Source organism: Staurois parvus, unplaced genomic scaffold (genome assembly GCF_062004578.1).
Source record: "Staurois parvus isolate SC_StPar_1 unplaced genomic scaffold, SC_StPar_1.0 ptg001049l, whole genome shotgun sequence".
Classification (NCBI taxonomy): Eukaryota; Metazoa; Chordata; class Amphibia; order Anura; family Ranidae; genus Staurois; species Staurois parvus.
The window spans coordinates 964,310-982,756 of NW_028318845.1; the positions used below are offsets into that span (position 1 = coordinate 964,310).

Below are 18,447 nucleotides of genomic sequence, written 5' to 3' on the forward strand. Positions count from 1 at the left end.
CTTGGGGATGGACTCGATGCTACAACCACATTAAGAATGTCCTGGAACATGCACACCTTGCTGCCCTCAAATGGACCGGGGGAATCCAAATATACTGAATGGGGAAAGAACAAAAAGAGGGCGCACAGGCCTAGTGCATTACCATAAAAAATGTTTAATAAAAAATAAAGTAGGTGTTGTACTCACAAACGACAATATAGTCAAGGCACATCATAGAAGAACAGCTGGATCAACACCGCGCTGAGTAACAGTCCACAATAGGGAGTTTAGACATCCAAAAGGCTGACGCGTTTCGAGGACTTGCCTCTTCCTCAGAGCCAACTGACCAAATGTCTGCTCCCTCTTTTATATGCTCACTACTAGTTAGACCAAAGGTCACATGGGTCGTCCTGGACACTCCCCTGTGAAGGTGGAGGAGTCACAGGGGCAATCGACATAATGTAAGTAAACACGAAAGGTCTATAAAAGATACATACACATATATATATATATATATATATATACACGCACAAATAAAACCATTGAAACTAGTGACAATCATAAAATCACATGAACCATAAGAAGTGTGCACAGTGGAAAATAAATAAATAAATGGAAAGTTACACATATATAAAAAATAATAAAAATCCTTCCCTGGTGATGCACTGCACTGCTCGCCTTTAAATAAATGGATGGATGGATGAGCAACGCTACGAAGCTGCCTAGTGCTCTGCTTGCCATAGACAACCATGGGACATGGATTTAATATAGAGAGTAGATCTGAAACCCAGCAGAGACACTTATTAATTCATAGAGATACAGCCTACAGGGTGTGTGCTTATCATTCTAGTATAGTCATATGATGAGACGTAGGCATGTGTGGCAATGTAGTGCACCATGGATGGATATGCATATGCAATACTATATACAAGAACAAAGGAGATAAATCACTAGTAAAACATAAATGTTGATATAAAACGTTACAAAAAACTTCTTAATATGGCTCACAAAGTTTAAATAAAATAAAATTAAATAAGTATTGTTACAATATAGTATAATATCTGGTAAAATGGTATAGTGTATGGTATATGTGTGCATGCATAGACATGGAAGCATAAGAAATATAAATATATATATTTTTTTTTTTTCTCTTTTCCTATATATTTATATTTCTTATGCTTCCATGTCTATGCATGCACACATATACCATACACTATACCATTTTACCAGATATTATACTATATTGTAACAATACTTATTTAATTTTATTTTATTTAAACTTTGTGAGCCATATTAAGAAGTTTTTTGTAACGTTTTATATCAACATTTATGTTTTACTAGTGATTTATCTCCTTTGTTCTTGTATATAGTATTGCATATGCATATCCATCCATGGTGCACTACATTGCCACACATGCCTACGTCTCATCATATGACTATACTAGAATGATAAGCACACACCCTGTAGGCTGTATCTCTATGAATTAATAAGTGTCTCTGCTGGGTTTCAGATCTACTCTCTATATTAAATCCATGTCCCATGGTTGTCTATGGCAAGCAGAGCACTAGACAGCTTCGTAGCGTTGCTCATCCATCCATCCATTTATTTAAAGGCGAGCAGTGCAGTGCATCACCAGGGAAGGATTTTTATTATTTTTTATATATGTGTAACTTTCCATTTATTTATTTATTTTCCACTGTGCACACTTCTTATGGTTCATATGATTATTTGATTGTCACTAGTTTCAATGGTTTTATTTGTGCGTGTATATATATATATATATATATATATATGTGTATGTATCTTTTATAGACCTTTTGTGTTTACTTACATTATGTCGATTGCCCCTGTGACTCCTCCACCTGCACAGGGGAGTGTCCAGGACGGCCCATGTGACCTTTGGTCTAACTAGTAGTGAGCATATAAAGAGGGAGCAGACATTTGGTCAGTTGGCTCTGAGGAAGAGGCAAGTCCTCGAAACGCGTCAGCCTTTTGGATGTCTAAACTCCCTATTGTGGACTGTTACTCAGCGCGGTGTTGATCCAGCTGTTCTTCTATGATGTGCCTTGACTATATTGTCGTTTGTGAGTACAACACCTACTTTATTTTTTATTAATCAAATACCACCGAAAGAAAGCTCTATTTGTTGGGAACTAAAGAACATACATTTCATTTGGGTGCAGTGTTGCATGACCGCGCAATTGTCAGTTAAAGTAATGCAGCGCCGTATCGCAGGTCAGGAAGGGGGGTAAATCCTCTGGAGGGAAAGTGGTTAAAAAAATGACTTCCAATCATGAGATCCATTAGTAGAGTGCGTGGACTCCACAGCTCAGGTCTGTTTAAGGCTGGCCATAGACTATCCAATTTTCTTGAGATTTTTGGTTTAGATTTACCAAAAACCATATAATAGAGGATCAAACCTAACAACACTTTCAATTGTATCCAATTAGGCAGGGTCTTGCACTACATAGTTGAAGGTAAATCTAAAGGAAATTGGGCAGAAATTGGACAGAACATTGTATAGTGTATGGCCAGCCTTAGTATCTCTCCCCATGTGTTGCTGAGTGGGGGAGAGAGCCCGAGAGTGCTTTAAAGGGACAGTACCAATATAATTCAAAGGAGGAATGGGATTGCAGCCAAAGCAACAGGAAGGGAGAATATCACCAGGAGGGGCCACCAGGAGGACCACAGAGATATGTCCATAGAGGGGGGCACAAGCTCCCTATGACCCTACATAGCATGTAAGGCCATGGAGTCCAGGTGACGGCACAACCAGTGGTGGTCACACCAGATTGTGGAGGATAAATGAGCACAATTGGTGATACAAATAGAGATGCATTTCACAAGAATTTGTACTTTATTATAACTTTGTTATTTATCATCTTTAGTTGTATATTTAGTGCTGATCGCGGTGTGATACTAAGGCGTCATTGTGATCATATCAGTGGATGTAAAACGCACTTCACCATCTGGGATGTTGGTTTACAGATCCAATTGACTCCAGTGTACCGTGGCTGCAGGTTTGATGCCCTCCTATATTCATCCCATACGGGTCCCAGGAAGATTTATATACATTTTTTCATACAAGGGTTTTTTTTTTATATTTTCTGATTTTATTGTTATGTTTTCTGGTTTTGATTTTTCCCCCTTAAGAGCAATATATATTGTTTTATTATATTCCCGTCTGAGGATTGAAAAGCTTGTTTGGTCCGTTCATGTTTATTGACTAGCATGTGGAGTGGAAACATAAGGCGGGGTCACACCTGTGCAGTTTGTGTTTGATCCGTTTCTGCAGTGCGTTTTGCGTATTTGTACGTGTTTTTGCTGAGTTCTTGATGCGTTTTTTTTTTTTCTTGCTGCTAGGCAGATTAAAATGCAAAACGCATCAAACACATGGCAAAAAAGCATAAAAAATGCACTACATGCTTTTCTGCAGCATCTCCATTGAAGTCTATAGAACTAAAAATGCAAAGTTTTGCGTTTAAAAAAGTCCCTGACCCTTTCCAAAAAACGCATTGGGTGAAAAGGCAGAGATGTGAACCTGTCCCATAGGAAATCATGTTAAATGGACTGCTGTGTGTTTCCGCAAAATGCTGCAGAAAATGCTTAGGTGTGACCCTAGACTGATCCATTCTGGCACACGGTCAATCTTTGGAGAGGTAAATCTATTACAGCCACTTCAAGTAACTTTCAGGAATTTTATGTGGAGTACAAATTTGTTTCCTTTTTATACATTTATATTTTTAGAACCAAATGTGAGGCAGAGGCTCCTTTCTTGTTTTACACTCTATAGATTCCTTCCGGCACCTTCCTGCTCCCTCCCTTCCCCCATTGTAAGTGTTTATATATTGTGGAGTAAAACCTTCTTTAGAATACCATTTGTCTGTTTATCTGGGCTGACATTGTTGGGTCTCCATCTAGTTGGAAGACCTATATTGGGGTCATTTGCACCTCGCTGAGATTTCACTGCGAGACCCGCGCTGGGGGGAACACCCCTCTACTAATGCTTCTGATGATTGGAAGTCATTTGTCTGTTTTCAGTGTTGTTGTTTTTTATGACTTTGATACATGAATTCATATTTCAGAGCTCACCACCATATTGACTCCCTGATGAAGATTGTACAAATTGAGAATCAAAACTCTAGACGTGCAAAATAAAAAAAATTTGTTTTGTTTGATTCCAGTTCATTATTTGACTAATTTTTGTTTTGTTCAATTAATTTTTCTGAATTAGTTTAATTTATTTGAATTCAACCAAATTCTAAACTTGGAACGGATTCAAAAATAATTATAACATTACAATTCACAATCCATATGTGTTTTTGATGGTATATGGGCTAAATGAAGAGTTGGGTGACCATACTGAAAATTGCAGCAAAATTTTCACAGTGCCTTTGTTGATCACTAGTTACGTCAACAGTGCAGCTCACAATTTTTTATAAAGTATTTTAGTCTTTTCTAATCTATTATATTCTTTTCTATTATTGTATATTCTATTTGAATATATTATGTTAGAATTTAAATTCATTCTATTCAAAATTTGAATTTCAGAAGGCATATATTCTTTCTATTTAATGCTTTTCTATTGTTTTTTCTGTACTATTCTATTCTTTAATTTTCTAATCTTTTAAATTTTTTTCTATTCTAATCTTTTCTATTCTATCTGATTCTATTCTGTACCTTTTTTGTTTTGTTCTATTTTGCTCAGTTTTACTCTATTATTTTATGTTCTATTCTTTGATTTTCTATTCTAATATTTTCTATTCTATTCCAATGAATTCTATTAATTTCTATTCATTTATTTTCTATTATATTTTGTTCTGTTTTACGCTATTATTTTCTACTATATTATTTGTTCTTCTTTTATTTTCTATTTTGTTCTTTTTTCCACTATTCTTTTTCAGTTTCTTTATTTTCTGTTCTTGTTTTCAGATTCAAATTGGTTTTTGAATGTGTTTTCCAATTCGAATTTAGGCCGAATTTCATTACCTTATTTCTGATTCGTTACTATTGTAATTTGGATACATCCGAATCTCCGAATAACAGAAAATTCATCTGAATTTTGATTCCGATCTAAATGAAATGCACATGTCTACAAAACACGTCAGCTTTAAAATATTACGTGAGCGCAGTTTCTCTGCCTATATCAGGTATTGGTAGTTTATATTGTTTCAATGGATTGTTCCGTTTTTTATTTGTGAATCATGATAGTGACTCTTAGTATCCTTGTAATAAATTATGTAAATTGTTATATTTCTATAGTTTGTTTGTTGAGTTCAGGATTCTCTGGTTAGAAGATTAGAGATACATGGGGGGTGTTGCATTCCAAACACAATTGTTACTTTGAAAATAAAAATAGATTTCTGTGTTGGACGTAAAGATAATGTCTGCTGGGCCTGGAAGGGTTTGTGAGGTTCTGTTCTGATGGTGGGGTGAGTGGGTTTGTGGCCATGAGTGTGGATCCGGGCCCCGAGCTCCCCTGAAAACTGCTCCTGGCTCCTTTGAATGTTCCCTCCAGTCCTGGTGCTCATCAGCAGCCATGTCCCACCCAGACCCCCCCCATGTGCTCCTACATTTCACCTGCAACTAGATCTCCTCTCATGGAAATAGTGCCGGGATGCTGCAGCGTAGTCAGGCTTGAGGATATATCGGAGCGGCTCCATCGGTGCTGTCCCTCCCTGTAGATCACTCTGTACCTACTTACCTAGAGATGCTGCCAACCTATATAGTCAGCAGGAACCTACCTGACATCAAAGTACACAGGAGAGAGACAGAGGGCAGTCATCATTGGGAGGCTCTATATCAGTGGTTCTTAACCGGGGTTCGATCGAACCCCAGGGGTTCGGTGAGTCAGTCTCGGGGGTTCGGCGGAGGTGACCCACACCCGACTCATATGATTTGTGATGACATGCCCCGCTTGTCCATCATTGGCTGCAGGTTGTCACGCAACATCGCTTAGCCCAGTGGTCGGCAAGCCGCGGCTCTTGTGTGCCGGGTGCCCGCTCGCCTCCCTCCTCTCGGGCGGCAGGGACTCAAATGCAATGATTGGCCAGTCTCGCTGCCACTCACATCCTGATAGCCAGTGATTGGCTGTCAGGATGTGTGTAGGCGGGGCAGCGTGACGAAAGTGAGAGGAGCTAGGCTCCTCTCACAGTCCGCCCTGAAGACCAGAACGGCGCGGGAATACGGCGAGAGGAACGCGCGGAGCAAAGGTAAGTGAATTGACACAGGGGGGACTTGGCTTACTACTTGCTACTTACTTACTACTACTATAAGGGATGAATTAATATGGGGGATTAATTACTATAGGGGGGATGAATTACTATGGGGGATGAATTACTATATGGGGGATGAATTACTATGGGGGATGTATTACTATGGGGGATGTATTACTATGGGGGATGAATTACTATATGGGGGATGAATTACTATGGGGGATGAATTACTATATGGGGGATGTATTACTATGGGGGATGAATTACTATATGGGGGATGAATTACTATATGGGGGATGAATTACTATATGGGGGATGAATTACTATGGGGGATGAATTACTATATGGGGGATGAATTACTATGGGGGATGAATTACTATATGGGGGATGAATTACTATATGGGGGATGAATTACTATGGGGGATGAATTACTATGTGGGATGAATTACTATATGGGGGATGAATTACTATGGGGGATGAATTACTATGGGGGATGAATTACTATGGGGGATGAATTACTATGGGGGATGAATTACTATATGGGGGATGAATTACTATATGGGGGATGAATTACTATATGGGGGATGAATTACTATATGGGGGATGAATTACTATGTGGGATGAATTACTATATGGGGGATGAATTACTATGGGGGATGAATTACTATATGGGGGATGAATTACTATGTGGGATGAATTACTATGGGGGATGAATTACTATATGGGAGATGTATTACTATGGGGGATGAATTACTATATGGGGGATGAATTACTATATGGGGGATGAATTACTATGGGGGATGAATTACTATGGGGGATGAATTACTATATGGGGGATGAATTACTATATGGGGGATGAATTACTATGGGGGATGAATTACTATATGGGGGATGAATTACTATATGGGGGATGAATTACTATGTGGGATGAATTACTATGGGGATGAATTACTATGGGGGATGAATTACTATATGGGAGATGTATTACTATGGGGGATGAATTACTATATGGGGGATGAATTACTATATGGGGGATGAATTACTATGGGGGATGAATTACTATGGGGGATGAATTACTATATGGGGGATGAATTACTATGGGGGATGAATTACTATATGGGGGATAAATTACTATACCAAGGTAATGCCGCGCATTTCTGAACTGGCCTCTGAAAGACAACAGCAGAAGTCACACTGATTTGCGGTAAATATTCATTATTTTGTTTTTGTGTGAAAATCATGTTTTAATGGTTTTGTTCTTTGTTCTTAATGGTTTTGTTCATTTTGTGCACCTATGTATAAATATATACCTATGTTTTGAATTTTAAAAATCATATTTTATTTTTCCAATTAAGAAGGGTTCGGTGAATGCGCATATGAAACTGGTGGGGTTCAGTACCTCCAAAAAGGTTAGGAACCACTGCTCTATATGAAGACAAGGGACAGTCCGAGTGAGAGGGGAACTCTGCAAACTCATACAGCCCCAACACATGACTGAAGCCAGCCATACACGGGTCCAACTCCAAAAGAATTGTCTTTCGAAAATCTTTTCTAAGAATTTTCGTTCAAATTTTGCACCATTAGTGGGTCACAGAAATGGCTGATTTTCGTGTGAACATCGAATTTGAGTGATCGGGCATGTTGGAAATTTTTTGAAAAATGAATGAATTTTGAATCAATGATGGGAGAATCCTGCGGGAAATATAAACCAAAAAGAAATGAGGGTGAGCTGTGACCTGGAAAGAAGAGGAAATTCTTGTCCATGAAAATTATTTTCTGTAGCAACACTTGAAATTGGAAGGCTTGGTTGGTTGAATTTCGAAATCAATGGTGGCGCCATCGGGTTACAAAATGCACAAAATTTCCGATTTTCTAAAGAGAATTCATTCGGAATTCAACCCGTTTATGGCCGGTATTATTCCCAGCTAGGACTCGTGTACAACCAGAGCTTAGATTATACCAACTTATTACACTCAATGTGTGCAGAGCAAAGACAAACCATGACCTAACTCCCCCCCCCACACAACCATAACACCCCTCCCCCCGACACCTCACACAACCATAACCCCCCCGCACCTCACACAACCATAACCCTCCCCCCCCGCGCACGCACCTCACACAACCATAACCCCCCCGCACCTCACACAACCATAACACTCCCCCGGCACCTCACACAACCGTAACACTCCTCACCCCGACACCTCACACAACTGTAACCCCCCCCCCCGCACCTCACACAACCATAACACCCCTCCCCCCAGGCACCTCACACAACCACACGAGGACACCCCCTTCCCCGCAGTGCTGCACTGATACTGAATTCAAAGCCGAGTTGTCACTACAATATACACTATGTTGCTTACACAGCAGTGGGATGGAAGATGCAGCAAGGGGCCCGACTGTCAGCATTGCCAAGGCTGTACAAGCTGGCAGTTTGTCAGTCAGCACTAGTCCCGCCCACTGCTCCCTGGATTGGTCGCACTGCCTCTCTTACTGAACCCTCCCATTGTGAGCTGCAGTGTCAGGGAGGGGAAGCGTGTGAGACACAAATGAAGGAGGGCTTGGATCAGTCTGGGAGGGTGAAGGAAGTTTGTTTACTTTACGTGGTTAGTGCATCACGCAGTAAATGGATTTTCGAACTTGTTTAACTGCTTCTGAGCCGCCCTGTAGCAGAAATACTGCTACAGGGCGGCACGGGTGCGCAAAATCACATGTATATATATATGTGATTTTGCAGTTCTGGGTAGGGGGTGCGCGCGCACCCTAGCCATGCCGCCATTTGTGGCCTCGGCTGTCAATCACCGGGTCCCAGCCAGTGATTCACTGCCGGCACCCAGCGATCTCCGAGGATTTCTGGCGGGGGAGAGACCTGTATGTAAACAATACAGATCTCTTCAGTTAGCTCCTTCACACTGCTTTGTATGGCTTTTCATAGCACATCCATACAAAGCAGTGTGCTTACAGTGAAACACACACACATAGTAAAATAAAGCAGTTAACCCTTTGATCGCCCACATGTTAACCCCTTCCTGCCCAGTGCCTTTAGTACAGTCAGTGCTTTTTATTAGCACTGATCACTGTATTGGTGTCACTGGGGATGTCAGTGACACCAAATCAGTCCCAGCGCCCCCCCCCCTTCCCCCAGTGCCAGACAGCCCGCGCAGTCCCTGATTGCCGCCATTGCTAGTATAAAAAAAATTCCTGTATGTAAACCGCCATTTGTAAATGCTATAAATTTCATGTAAACCAATTCATTTACACGTATTGGGATTTGATTTTTTACTGGACATGTTTAATAGCAAAAAGTAAAAAATATAGTTTTTTTTTCTCAAAATTGACGGTCTTTTGTTTATAGCACAAAAAATAAAAAACGCACAGGTGATCAAATACCACCAAAAGAAAGCTCCATTTGTGAGAAAAGAGGGAAGTAAATTTAATTTGCGTGCAGCGTTGCATGACCGTGCAATTGTCAGTTAAAGTAACTCAGCGCCATATCGCAAAAAATGACCTGGTCAGGAAGGGGGGTAACTCCTCTGGAGGGAAAGTGGTTAACACCTTCATGACGGAGGATAAAACAAATCTTAGCCTCTTCCCTCTGGCTGTCCGCATATATACGGCCCTATGTACATACATTGCTGTGCTGAGTGTGTGCTCCCTGTGCGCACCCGGCCCTGTAACTGATGGGTACCACAAAGCTCCTGATGTATACCTTCTGATCATGTGACTGCTGTAACTGACAATCACAGCGGTCATATGATCAGAATGGTATTTAGAACCTCTCAAAGGGGCGGGGAGGGGTTAATGCCTGATCACAGTTCTGCAACTTTGTCATGTGTTAGTAAATCTCTACATATCATTGCAACTACTTATTGTATTCAAGTGAATTATATTGTATTTTTTCCAGCACAAGTTGGGCTTTCATTTGGTGCTAAATTGTAATGATATCACCTGACTTATTTTTATTAAAAAAAACTGGTGAAAATATTGCATTTGTTACTAGTTTGTGCCAACCAACCAAGAACCCAAAATAAATGTTCCGGCTCCTGATGATTGCAGTGATATCACATGTGCAGCACAGCCCAGAAACATTAGAGTCATGTGATTGTAAGCTCCGCTGCATGGATCTGCCAATCACAGAAAATACACATATTAGTCACATTTCAGGGATTATTTGTGACGGCTGTTGAATGCTGAAACATTTACACAGCAACTGTGTTCTGTATAGATCCCCTAAATTTCACTTCTCAATTCTGCATAATTATTTTGGATCCGTGATTCAATGAAAACACCAAAAGCTACCGGATCCCCATGAAAACAATGCAAACGGAATTCACTGAACAAGGTTTGGTAGCCTCTAGATTCCTCTAAGTTCATTTTCGGGCAGAAGGGGCGTGTGCCCTACCCGTGCCGCCATTGACGGCCTCACCTGTCGATCACCGGATCCTGGCTGGCGCCCGGCGATCGCCGAGTATCACTGACGGGGGAGAGACCTGTATGTAAACAATACAGATCTCTCCCGTCAGCTCCTGCACATTGCTTTGTATGGCTCTGCATTGCAGAGCCATACAAAGCAATGTGCTGACATAGTAAAGCACACACACAGCACACTGTAAAACAGCACACAGTTAACCCTTTGATCGCTCCTCATGTTAACCCCTTCCTGCCCAGTGTCATTAGTACAGTGTTAGTGCCTTTTATTAGTACTGATCACTCTATTAGTGTCACTTGGGATGTCAGTGGCAGTTAGTTCCCCCCCCCCCCTCAGTGTCAGAATGCCCGCCGCAGACCCGCTATAAATCGCTGATCACTGCCATTACTAGTATATATATTTACAAATGGTGGTGTATATATACTGGAATTTTTTTTTTAGATTCTATACCTTTCACGTAACCAATTAATTTACACGTATTGGAATTTTTTTTTTAGCAAAGACATGGAGCCGAATACATTTTGGCCTAAATTTATGAAGAAATTTGATTTTTAAAATTTTCTTACTGGACATGTTTAATAGCAAAAAGTCAAAAATATAGTTTTCTTCTAAATAAGACTCACCTTCCCTAATACCACAGCAGACAAGTTCACAGATTTCACACATCGGCCCTTCCACTGCCCCACTATAGGACCCTTCTCAGCACAGACTGACTATACTGGAATGTGATTGGTCGATAGAGATTATTGCATGGCATCCTTTCTCTATGTGGTGCCTTACTGAACAAACCCAGTGTAGTTATTTGTGCCACCAGGGACCCCATCCCACGAAGCAGAAAAATATAGAAACTTGTTTAGAAAAAATTTATTGACAGTGAAAATATGTAAAAAGGAAATTTGCAATCATCTAAACATATCAATGTATTAAAATACGATTTATCTTGATTACATTACGAAATTCTGCATAGATAACTGCCAGATTCACAAAACAGTTTTTTTCATTTGCAGGAAAGTAACGATGTTTACAAATAAAGTCAAATTATTTTCTCGAAATCTGTACTTGTAACTTGTTCATGCAGATTTGGCAATATATCTGTGAAGGGTGAAATGTATCCAGGTCATGGTATATTTAGCGGGGGTTAGCCTAGGTTCCCACTATGGATCACACAGGGATGCACACTGCATTCTGTACAATTCACACGTGATTCAGTGCAGTGCAAGCTGACCAATTCATTTTGAATCCACTCAAATGACACCGAAGTTCTGCATGCACCAAGTCTGAAAATGCACTGCAACCAGATCACACGGTCATGTTGTACCCTGCAATCTGGCGCAGGATACGCACTGCATTTGTGACCTGTGTTTGTGGTGTCGTTATCATTGCACTAACCCCCCTGCAGATCACAAGGGCAGTGCAGTTAGAATGCGGTGTGGGGAACCCACATGGATCTCTGATTTCCTGCACCGCATTCTAGTGTGAACCGGACCTTAGTCACATGTAACTGGACTTGTTCTGTAATGTTTACATTTCACAGCCATCCAAGCAGCTTCTTACGTTGAGCAAAATGTAACTTAAAGAAGAATTTATCACTTTTTTATACAAACGAGTTCCTGATGAGACAAAGTAAATGCATTTTCCCCATCTCCTTAGGTGTCCAGGGCAGAGTGACAGGGGCTCACTCCCCCAACTCATTTACACTTCCTTTTGCAGTGATACCCCACTCTGTTGAAGCCCCCCAAAAATACCTGGGTGTGGGACAGGATGTGATATCTTCCCAGAATGCAGTGCTTGGGGATGAGCAACCAGCCAGAACCCTGACAAGTGAGAGAGGAGGGTGGCATGACTAGCAGTAGGTTGGGTGGCCTTTTAATAGACTGTTACTTTGTTCTGAGCGGACAAAGTCAGATTCTCCATATAGGGATCCTTTTGGCAATCAAAGTACTGAAACATGTAGCAGTTCATTGACAAGTGACATGCCCTCACCAAGCCTGCTGCTGTATGGATTGCAGGATCAGTACAGATTGAAAGTGGTTGTAAACCCTTACATATACCTAGTGAAGTGACTGGCCTCGGGTGATACACAGAGATTAAACAAATTCTCCTACATAAGTTGTACCTGTTTATCTGTGGTATTCTCTACATCTATTCACAGTTCTGAATTTATAAAGCTTGTCTGAGAGTTCAGAAAACTGGGACAGAAAACAGAAATTACACACTGCAGAGCTCAGTGACGAGAGTTCTGAGAGTTGATTGGAGGAAACGGCCACACCCCTCCCCCCTCCAGACAGCATATAGGTACAGAGCGGAGGCTATCAATCTGATGAAGATCCCTCCCCATCACCATTTTTCTCTTGGTGTCAGGAAAACGTTTCATGATGACAGCAGATAGAAATGACACTTAGTGCTATTAACTGAGACAAGCACACACTATAGAGGGATGTGCTTTGTACATATTTCATGTCTGAGGTTTACAACCACTTTAACTATCCAGCTTGTATTTTGCAATCTGCACCCCCAGCAAATCCCCCCATACAGTCACATTCTGAGCATGATTATTTCCACCTCTCCAGCCCTGACTGTACATACTCCACTCCTGCACTCTCATTGGGTGGTGAACCTCACCCAAGTACCAGGCCTGACCATACAGAATATTGGCCATGCTCATTTTATTTCCCGATATTTCCCAGCAGGCATTGCATGAACTCTCTGTCTGCAATGTTTATTCCACTAAAGTTTTGCTTTGTAATATAAATGTTTCATTATCACATAAAATTACTTAAAATAAACTGAGTATAAATGTGGACACAGTAAAGGAGAAACACAACCCCATTGCAAAAGAAATTATTGATAGCAAAATGCTTGTATAATAGAAATCAGAGATCTTGAACAAAACCAACACCATACTGTATCAGCTGAACCCTTAAAGGGAACCTGTCATTATGAGCAGAAATCTAAAACATATTAAATGAAGGGTCTCTTTTCCACTGAAAAGGGTGGGATCTGTTATATTCTGAGCTCCTCTGCAGTCCTCCGACATTTCCCACCCATCCTCCCCATTTTGTTTGTCACAGCTACATTGATGACTTTTTACCTTGCCAATGTTGTGTGTTTTATACTCTCTGGGCCTTTGGTCAGTTGCACATCTTATAGTCAGAACAGGCATTTAACAGATGTTTCTGAAGTTCAGCGCTCACAGTTCATCTGCATAGATTTTGCCCAAAAGTGTTCCAAAAGTGCAGCAATGAGGGAGGTCGGCTGACATGCAAGGTATCGCCGTCCATCACACATCTCTGAAAACCAACCAATAGGCTGGAAGATTGCTGCAAGAACCTCAAGTTCTCCAGTCCAGACAGGAGTGATAGCTGAACAAACACAAGCATGCTCTAATATCCCTCAGCTGACACCAGATGTCAGACACCAACCTGCTAGGACTAGTAACTGAGGGGAGGACCTTGCTTGTTGTGGGAAAGAATGAGAGCGGAACTTGATTTGGGCAGCTAGAATACAGATTTCACAGCCTGTAATATCTTTGGCAACCACTAGAGGAAGACTTTACCAAAATGCAATTGTCTGGCTACACTGGGGGGGGGGGGGGGGGGGTAGACCCAAATCTCCCATGCAGCACATTCTCTAACTGGCACCAGTGCTGAGCGAGTGACCCCCTGAGGTTAGTACACAGAAGGGAGACACTCAGCACTGGACCCAGAAGACTGCTGATATCACTGTAGTAGCAGCAACAGCAGCTACTACAACAATTTCCAGTGTTATACAGGGAGCGGTGAGGTATGTGATATACATACATACATTGATCTAAGCCAGGCCAATGTAACTGTGCAAGAAAAAGCAAACCTAGTATTCAACTTTAATAATAAAATAGGATTTGTTCATTCTTCCCATCTACTCTGCAAAACACAGATCTGATTTCACATATGGCAAGATCAGTTTAGCAGAAATACTTTTTTATTAAATTTACTTTTTTTTAAATTATTATTATTATAGACAAAGTAGGGAAGAGTTGGGACTATAAAATTGTTATTGCTGTGTGGACCCTGTCAGGGAAATTTCCCTCCAATTCCTTTCTTTTGAGGAGTGTCAGACAGAACAGGAAGTATGATAAAATCGTTCAATCAGGTAATAGACACCAATAAAAATTCATCCATCCAAAATTAATACAGGAAGGGGAGGTCCTTAAACAGAATGCTAAAAATAAATTTATATGTAAAAATGATTCTTCGTTCCAAACATCCTGAACAAAGTGCTCATTATTCAATAGAAGACGGGTCCACCTGAAAGTAGAGAATAAACGCTAAAACAAGTCGGCAGATTGAAAGCAGAACGGCTCAATATCTTCCGTCTCCTTGTTGATGATCTTCAGACAATTGTCATCCTGTAAAGACAGAGATTTTTATCTTTGGTTGTACTCCAATGTAAATGTTAAAATATAAAATGACAGAAGTCTTTGTACTAACTAGGACCTCTGATCTGACATTTGGGTGCAGTGTTGCATGACCGTGCAATTGTCAGTTAAAATAATGCAGCATCGTATTGCAAAAAAATGTCCTGGTCAAGAAGGGGGGTAAATCCTCTGGAGGGCAAGTTTCACATTTTTCTGTTTGCTGCACCATATTTCCAGCGCTGCAATATACTGTATATTGTACAGTAAGTCCCTGGGTGGCAGGCTTGTAGACGGTGGATACAGTATGTGTCACGTTGGGTTTTCGCCTACACATGGTGAGGGGCTCCAGGGTTTGTGTCTAATATGAAGAAAACAAACTGGTTTTCTCAGATCTTAAAATAAGTTCTATTGTCACACATATTCACTCTGCCCTGTTCATAGGCACTGCTGTGTCACACATTTCACAGAGCCTGCCTTCTGAACTGGTTGCTGGGAGGAAGAGTCTCAGGAGGCGGAGTCAGTACAAGAATCACTGCTTGCAGGCAACACGGTACCATGGGATATGTAGTCCTTAGAAATGGAAAGCAAACAGCAGAGGAGAAGCTGCAGAGCATGCTGGGATTCCAAGAAGTTGTGGAAATTGAGGGCTCCAGACAGGCAACACTCATAACAAGAAAGGAGATGTTTGAAGTACACTTATATTGGATTGTGAAGAATAACAGTTGGTTGTATTGTTATTACAATGCTGATGTTATAAAATGAACGTTGTGACTATAGAACTCATCTAGATCTGATGATTCCATTATATTACCTGACATCTTCTATTACAGTATGAGATCCCCCCAAATGGATGTTTCAGTATTAGATATGGGAAGATGTCAAACTACTAATTCCTGATCTGGTGGCATACAGTAGGTGGACGGGTCCTCACACCCGGTGTATCTAATAGAAAGGTCTCATTCTCCCTGTAGGACAGACTTCCTCAATCTTTTGAACACAGAGGAACCCGACACAACTCTCCGATCTCAGGGAACCCCCGCTAAAAATTCTATATCTACAACTCATGATACATTCGTGTGATGGTCAGTGGGAAGAACGCTCCTTACATTTGTGGTCATTGGGAGGAATTAGCCCCTTATAGATAGCTATGAAGATCAATGGTGTCAGTGGGAACTTATCGGAGAGGCACATTGGTCATTGATCAAGGAACCCCTAACCACCTCTGGAGGAACCTTTGTTGGGAAACCCCGCTGTAGGATCCTATTTATATTCTGCACAGAGAGTGTTCATGCAGCTCTCAGACTCTATGGGAAGGGAGGTGAAACTGTGAGCTCCAGACCACCAATCACATCTGGGTGGAGTGACCCTTTAGCAGCCATTGATAAAACATTTTGCTCCTTCACATGAAAATGGCATTAGACTCAAATCAAAAAAGATGTAACATTAGAGCTAGATTTTATGCATTTTTGCTTATTTTGATAGTAGTTTGTTTAGTTCATACATCACAAATCTTACCACAGACATGAAAATGTACTGAACACGGCACAATTCACTAAGCGGTATCTTACCTCATCCGAGTATGCAGTAGGATACCGCATAGCATTAAAAAAAAAAAAGTTTGAATTCACAAAAAAAAAAAAAAACGCTACTAAAATACCGCATGAGTTATTTTATCAAGTCATTAAATGTTTCAGCTGTCAGAGGGGTTCCCCACTGACAGCTGAATGTAAAAGAGAGAATTGCTGGCAAGTAACAAAATAATTAAAAAAATGGCATGGGGTCCCCCTCCATCCATACCAAGCCCTTCGGGTCTGTTATGGACTTTGAGGGAAACCCCCATGACATTTGTAAACAAAAAGGCATGGGGTCCCCCCAAAATCCATAACAGACACTTATCTGAGTATGCAGCTTGGAACGTCAGAAAAAGGGGGGGTGGGGGACGAGCGAGCGCCCTCTCCCCCCCCCGAACCATACCAGGCCACGTGCCCTCAATATGGGGGGGTGCCCCCCCCACAAAGCACCTTGTCAAAGGGACAAGGGTCTTTCCCCACAACCCTGGCCGGTGGTTGTGGTGGTCTGCAGGCAGGGGGCTTATCGAAATCTGGAAGCCCCCTTTAGCAATGTGAATGAGTATGCAGTGCATGATACCACTACCCATTTACAAAATACAAACAAACAAAAAAAACAACACTAGAGTGAAAAATGACAAGAGAGAGTCTTTGACAAGTCATTTATTATACAAAGAAAAATAAAAGAATGTCCCCCTAAGTAGATTCAAGGTCAATCACAATGCCCACTGCCGCTACCCGAAAAAAGAGAAAAAAAAAAAGGGGTTTGCTCACCTAGTGACATGTACAGTTGTGTTCAAAATAATAGCAGTGTGTTGAAAAAAGTGAATAAAGCTCAAAATCCTTCTAATAGCTTTTATTTCCATCCACACAAATGCATTGGGAACACGACACATTCTATTCCAAATCAAAACAGGAAGAAAAATACATCAAATTTGAGTTGTTCCTCTAACAAAATTGAAGAAAAGTGAATATTAGACTGTTCAAAAAAATCGCAGTGTTTGTATTCTTCTTTACAAACTCAAACATTCACTATATAAACTGAGAAATGTTTGAAGATTTTGCTTTCCTTTGAATCACTTCATGAATATTTGGTTGTAGTCGCACTGTTTCTGAGAACTGCTGTACATCTGTGTTGCATGGAGTCACCCAACTTCTGGCCCCTGTGAACAGGTATTCCAGCCCAGGATGATTGGACGACATTCCACAGTTCTTCTCTATTTCTTGGTTTTGCCTCAGAAACTGCATTTTTGATGTCACCCCACAAGTTTTCTATTGGATTAAGATCCGGGGATTGCGCTGGCCACACCATAACGTCCATCTTGTTGGTCTGGAACCAAGATGTTGCACGTTTACTGGTGTGTTTGGGGTCATTGTCTTGTTGGAACAGCCATTTCAAGGGCATTTCCTCTTCAGCATAAGGCAGCATGACCTCTTCAAGTATTCTGATGTATTCAAACTGATCCATGATCCCTGGTATGCGATAAATAGGCCCAACACTGAAGTATGAGAAACATCCCCATATCATGATGCTTGCACCACCATGCTTCACTGTCTTCAGTGTACTGTGGCTTGAATTCAGTGTTTGGGGGTCGTCTGACAAACTGTCTCCGGCCACTAGACCCAAAAAGAACAATCTTACTTTCATCAGTCCACAAAATGTTGCGCCATTTCTCTTTAGGCCAGTCAATGTGCTCTTTGGCAAATTGTAACCTCTTCAGCACATGTGTTTTTTCCAACAGTGGGACTTTGCGGGGGCTTCTTGCAGATAGCTTGGCTTCACATAGGCGTCTTCTAATTGTAACAGTCCTCACAGGTAACTTTACACCTTCTTTCATCTTCCTGGAGCTGATTGTTGG

General features: G+C 41.1%; 1 protein-coding gene across 2 annotated transcripts in view; it reads right to left on the reverse strand.

Moving 5' to 3' along the window:
* Nucleotides 1-11,473: 11,473 nt before the first annotated feature.
* LOC149440901 (class I histocompatibility antigen, F10 alpha chain-like) overlaps nt 11,474-18,447 on the reverse strand; it is a 40,906-nt gene continuing 33,932 nt past the window's right edge. For both annotated transcript variants that reach the window (XM_089658011.1, XM_089658010.1), the window contains one exon: nt 11,474-15,011. The gene's annotated coding sequence lies outside the window, so the exon portion shown is untranslated. The remainder of the gene's footprint in view (nt 15,012-18,447) is intronic.